Genomic DNA, 6,258 nt, shown 5'->3' with positions numbered 1-6,258 from the left:
CCGCATCCACCAGCATCTCCGCCAGCACCGCCTCCTCCCCGTTACCCAGTGTGGCTTTCGGCCGTCCTTCTCTTCCGACGATCTTCTCCTTCACCTCACTCATCTCCTTTCCGAACAGCTCAATTCCCGTCGCTCCGCAATCTTCCTCTCTCTTGACCTCGAACGCGCATATGACCGCGTATGGCATTCCGGTCTCCTCTTCAAGCTCCAAACCTTCGCCCTTCCCATTAACTACGTTCGTCTGATCGGTTCCTTTCTCTCCCGCCGTCCTTCCTATGTCACCATCCATAACACCGATTCCTACACCTTTTTCCCCTCCGCCGGTGTGCCCCAAGGCTCCGTCCTATCCCCCCTTCTGTACTTGTTGTACACGGCGGACATGCCGCCGCCGTCACCCCCTGTCCACCTTCTCCAGTTTGCCGATGACACCGCCTTCCTTGCCCTTGCCCCCACCCTGCGACGCTCCCAACGCCTTCTCCAATCCCATCTTGACCGGTTCACCGCTTGGTGCAACCAGTGGTTGCTCAAGGTCAATCCTTCCAAAACCCAGGCGATCATTGTAGGCAACACCACTCCCTCCTTCCGCCTCCTTGATTTCTATCTCACCGTTTATGGCCGTCCCATCGCTCTCACCCCCACCCTTAAGTACCTTGGCGTCACCCTCGACCGTCGCCTCTCCTGGACTCCCCATCTCCAGACAATCCAAGCCAAGGCACGTTCCCGACTCCGTCTCCTCAAGCTCCTTTCCGGCCGAACGTGGGGTTTGGACCCCTCCACCATCCTCCACACCTATAAGTCCCTCATCCGCCCTATCCTCTGTTACGCCCATCCAGCCTGGATCTCCACCCGCCCTTCCTTTTATAAATCCCTCCAAATCCTTGAACGCCATGCTCTCCGCCTTGCCTATCGCATCCGTCTCCCTTCCCCCACGCGGATCCTGTATGACCTTATCCCCTTCCCCCACCTCCTCCTCTTCCTCGAAAGGCTACGAATCCTCTACACCTCCCGTAAACTCGATCCTCCTCACCCGCTCGTCTCCCCGATCCTCTCCCACCCCCGCCCGCTGCCACGCCTGTACTCCCATGTCCCACCCGGTCTCCATCTCTCCACCCTCCTTACCCTCTCCCAAGGTGGTTTCCGCCGGCTCCCTCTCCCTGATGATGTCCTCGTCCCCTCCATCTACCCCTCCTATCAACTTTGACCCTGCCCCCCCTCCCTCCTGGTGTCCTTTCCCTGCGGCACCCTCCCTCCTTTCTCTTCCCTTCCCTTCTCTCTCCTTTTCCCCCTTCCCCTCCCTCCACCCCTCTTCTTCCGGGCTTCACCTCCCCCTTCCTCTCTCCCCCCTCTTTCCCCAGCCCGTGGCGTCCCTGCTCTCCCCTCTCGCTTTCCCTCTCCCCCTCCTCCTCCTCCTCCTCCTCCTCCTCCTCCTCCTCCTCCTCCTCCTCCTCTCTTGGCAGGTCCCCGGACTCGCACACGCATCGTGAACTTTCGCGCGCCGGAGATCATCGCCCTCGGTTTAGTGTCTGTGCCGTCGTGTCTGTGCCTCAGTGTTTTTCGCCGTCCACGCTCCTTCGTTCACGTGTGTCATCTACCTCGTCAGTGTTTGTGCACAGTGCCGACGGTTTTTCTTGTTTGTTTCGTCGAGTGTGAACGGCTTCATGTTTTTTAACTATTGTATCTCCTGTTTTTTAACCGCCATTCTGTTACTTGTCTGTCTCCCTTTCTTTTTTCTTGTACTGCTTATGGCTGAAGAGCGGAGTACACTGTTCCGCTGCCAGCCCACCTTGTATGGGGTGTTCAAATTACAATAAAGAAAAAAAAAAAAAAAAAAAAAAGAGTTATGTCCAATATGCGACATTCCCGCTGTCCATATACATGAGCTGCGAGCTGTACCACGTACGAGCTACAGACGCGATCGCGTTGCTCTCTGTACGAATGCAGATGCTCAGCGGCAGCTAGGAGGCGCTCCATCCATGTCGGTACCGGTGAGCGTTGCACTCGCAGTCGCAAAAACGTACGGCAAGTATATTACTCGGAAGAGTCAATGACAGTCCAAGCCCCCCCTGCGTGGGAAGAGTCTTCCTAGGCCATGACCCACCGGAAGGGCGCAGCGTCCCCCACCCCAGACATGTGACGTCACACTATCGGTATTGACGACTAGACTGATTCCTTATAATCATTTGCCATACACCGGTGGAAGCTGCCGAGACGAGTAACTACGTGGCGGCCTCGCCGTGTCACTAATGTACAGAGATACAACAGTTTCGACTGGAACCGGATGAAACGTATACACGGCGCTGATTAGTAATAGATAGAGCCATCAAAATACAGATAATGTATACAACTGTCCGTATACATGCTGAAAGACTCTGCTCACAATCACAACCACACGTCAGCCAGACACTCTTATCACGCACTACTCTCTGCCTGTAACAGGCACAGAGACAATATGTAAGCACCAGCATGGAACAACACCCAGTGCATCCTCTCCGCCACATTAGACAATCCACACTATCATAACCAGACCGGGAGGTCCACTCACAAAACAGAATATCCCACCCTTCCGACAACCACCATTGCTCAGCTAAGCCACCAACACCCACACATGTCCTACACAGGGGTACACCCAACATCACAATAATGCCTCCTGTCACAGCACACAAACAATGGCAGGAATGAAAGACACAGGTCTGCCACAAGCATGGAATCAGAGCGCCGCCTGTCATGAGCCAAAGGTGCACCCTGACATGGCAAATCAGATGATGCCGCAGTCATTTACTTACGATAATCACAATCAACAAACCGGCCCCCCCCCCAAAACACCTTTCCTTACAACAATGTGTACCTTAACCTAACCCGTATTGTGCCTTAACCTAACCCGTATTGTGCCTTAACCTAACCCGTATTGTGCCTTAACCTAACCCGTATTGTGCCTTAACCTAACCCGTATTGTGCCTTAACCTAACCCGTATTGTGCCTTAACCTAACCCGTATTGTGCCTTAACCTAACCCGTATTGTGCCTTAACCTAACCCGTATTGTGCCTTAACCTAACCCGTATTGTGCCTTAACCTAACCCGTATTGTGCCTTAACCTAACCCGTATTGTGCCTGAACCTAACCCGTGTTGCGCCTTAACCTAACCCGTGTTGCGCCTTAACCTAACCCGTGTTGCGCCTTAACCTAACCCGTGTTGCGCCTTAACCTAACCCGTGTTGCGCCTTAACCTAACCCGTGTTGCGCCTTAACCTAACCCGTGTTGCGCCTTAACCTAACCCGTGTTGCGCCTTAACCTAACCCGTGTTGCGCCTTAACCTAACCCGTGTTGCGCCTTAACCTAACCCGTGTTGCGCCTTAACCTAACCTGTGTTGCGCCTTAACCTAACCTGTGTTGCGCCTTAACCTAACCTATGTTGCGCCTTAACCTAACCTATGTTGCGCCTTAACCTAACCCATATTGTACCTTAACCTAACCCATATTGTACCTTAACCTAACCCATATTGTACCTTAACCTAACCCATATTGTACCTTAACCTAACCCATATTGTACCTTAACCTAACCCATATTGTACCTTAACCTAACCCATATTGTACCTTAACCTAACCCATATTGTACCTTAACCTAACCCATATTGTACCTTAACCTAACCCATATTGTACCTTAACCTAACCCATATTGTACCTTAACCTAACCCATATTGTGCCTTAACCTAACCCATGTTGCGCCTTAACCTAACCTATGTTGCGCCTTAACCTAACCTATGTTGCGCCTTAACCTAACCTATGTTGCGCCTTAACCTAACCTATGTTGCGCCTTAACCCAACACACGTTGGGCCTTAACCCAACACACGTTGGGCCTTAACCCAACACACGTTGGGCCTTAACCCAACACACGTTGGGCCTTAACCCAACACACGTTGGGCCTTAACCCAACACACGTTGGGCCTTAACCCAACACACGTTGGGCCTTAACCCAACACACGTTGGGCCTTAACCCAACACACGTTGGGCCTTAACCCAACACACGTTGGGCCTTAACCCAACACACGTTGGGCCTTAACCCAACACACGTTGGGCCTTAACCCAACACACGTTGGGCCTTAACCCGCTCTGTAATTGTCATACGACGCGTTAAATTAGTGTAGTGTTGCCTAACTGCAACCCCCGCAATATAGTTTGCCACTCGCACTGCCCGGTCCCCAGAGTATCGCTTCATGTTAAACACCTTGCAGCTATACACTGTAATGCGGATGGCAGCAGGACGTACATGCTCAATGCCCTTCGCAGTTGTTCATTGGCATTCGCATGGCGAAGCACAGCCTACGTTGTGGTACGGCTTGTGTCAACTGTCCGCTGATGTTGTACGTCCAAATGACACACTGTACTGCACATTGGTCCTCATGTACTGAATGATACATCGTGGTACATGTGTGACCGTACCACGACTGCGCCAACAACGGCGAACCATACGGTCCAAATATTGTGCACTCAGCTACGTGTCGTCTCCCTATAAGAGCTGGATTGCAGTATGGTATGCCGTGGATGGCGATCAGCATGAGCCGTCTGTTGATGTAGTGGCGCGTGTTGTCAGACGTAGTCGTCTCTTCTCACACACCGTGATAGCATGGTGCACTGCGTTCCACATCTGCGACATGCGACAGAGGCCGGTTGACAGTCGTTCGCGCAATGGACATCGCATACGTACGGGGGCCACCTTCCACGTGTTCGCGAAGCGTGCACATGTTGTTGCGTGTATGTGGGCAGACATAGTGTGTCGTGACACCTGACACAGGCATGCAACAATCGTTGAATTTGCAAATGGCGATGGACGTCTACGTTTGCTGGTGACGTTACGCAAATGAACAACTGGTAAACCGTTGTGGTGCGGTTGTTCTCGCTAGAGGTGAATCAGTGATGGCGACGATCGGTTGAGCTACCAACCGGTTGTTTCAGCGATACCCACCATGCCCACGAACGTGAATGGCATGTGGGTGTGAAGCGATACGCGGCGGTGGCTGGGTGGGACCGTCCCCGGCCGGTGAGGGGGGGCCTCCCGGCGTGCTGGCCGCGCGGTGCGTGGGCGCACGCGCTACAGCCGGCTGGTGGGGGCGGCCAGTGGCAGGCGCGCCGGCCGACGGAGGCGGCAGGCGGCGCAGCTGCGCGCCGGCGCACCCTGCACGCGGCGCCGTGCGGCCAAAGTAGGTCCTCGCGGGCCCGGTGCGAAGCGCGGTGGACATCTGCAGTGTGCTGGTCCGATTGAGGACTGTGTGCGCTGAGGATGCGCCGCCGCCCGGCGCTCGGCGCCGCGACGCCGTCTGCTGCTCGGTCGCCTCTGCGGTTCTCGCAGGTGGTTTGTATCGCAGCTGTGCGGACGTGTTGGCGCGTGCGCTGTGCTGGGAGAGTTCGCTTCGGCACCCAAGTGGGGCTTTTGTCCTTCTGTGGCGCTGGCGTTGGAGCTGCCGGCCACCGTAGGTGGCGCGTGTTGTCTCCCGCCGGCAATGCCACGACAGCACGCTCCCGGGCCTCTGTCGGCAGCGGCAAGCTCAGTTGGGAGCACGGGTGGTCGCACCTAAAGCGTCTACTCGCCAAACTCCGGGCGATTGCGCCTCTCTCGAACCCGACCAAGTACTTAGGACGGCGCTGCGCGCCGCCGGGACCTGAGAGGGTTTCGAGGTGTATTGTGCAGGGGAGCTCAGCCTCCTCCTGTTTGCAGAATAATTGAGCGGACGCTTGCGTGTTCGCGCGGGCCCCCGGGACACACTCCCGGGCGGCCGGCTGCTCAGCTCTAGTTGACGCAGCTCCCTGGTTGATCCTGCCAGTAGTCATATGCTTGTCTCAAAGATTAAGCCATGCATGTCTCAGTACAAGCCGCATTAAGGTGAAACCGCGAATGGCTCATTAAATCAGTTATGGTTCCTTAGATCGTACCCACGTTACTTGGATAACTGTGGTAATTCTAGAGCTAATACATGCAAACAGAGTCCCGACCAGAGATGGAAGGGACGCTTTTATTAGATCAAAACCAATCGGTCGGCTCGTCCGGTCCGTTTGCCTTGGTGACTCTGAATAACTTTGGGCTGATCGCACGGTCCTCGTACCGGCGACGCATCTTTCAAATGTCTGCCTTATCAACTGTCGATGGTAGGTTCTGCGCCTACCATGGTTGTAACGGGTAACGGGGAATCAGGGTTCGATTCCGGAGAGGGAGCCTGAGAAACGGCTACCACATCCAAGGAAGGCAGCAGGCGCGCAAATTAC

General features: G+C 54.7%; 1 non-coding gene across 1 annotated transcript in view; it reads left to right on the top strand.

Moving 5' to 3' along the window:
• Positions 1–5,799: 5,799 nt before the first annotated feature.
• The window catches only part of LOC124620949, a 1,910-nt gene continuing 1,451 nt past the window's right edge, over positions 5,800–6,258 (top strand). Inside the window, exon 1 of the ribosomal RNA XR_006980450.1 lies at positions 5,800–6,258. This exon is cut by the window's right edge and continues 1,451 nt beyond it. This is a non-coding gene — a ribosomal RNA (small subunit ribosomal RNA).

This window comes from Schistocerca americana, chromosome 6 (genome assembly GCF_021461395.2).
Source record: "Schistocerca americana isolate TAMUIC-IGC-003095 chromosome 6, iqSchAmer2.1, whole genome shotgun sequence".
In the NCBI taxonomy this organism is placed as follows: Eukaryota; Metazoa; Arthropoda; class Insecta; order Orthoptera; family Acrididae; genus Schistocerca; species Schistocerca americana.
Note: the sequence above shows the minus strand (reverse complement) of the source record. Positions and strands in the feature narration are given on the sequence as shown.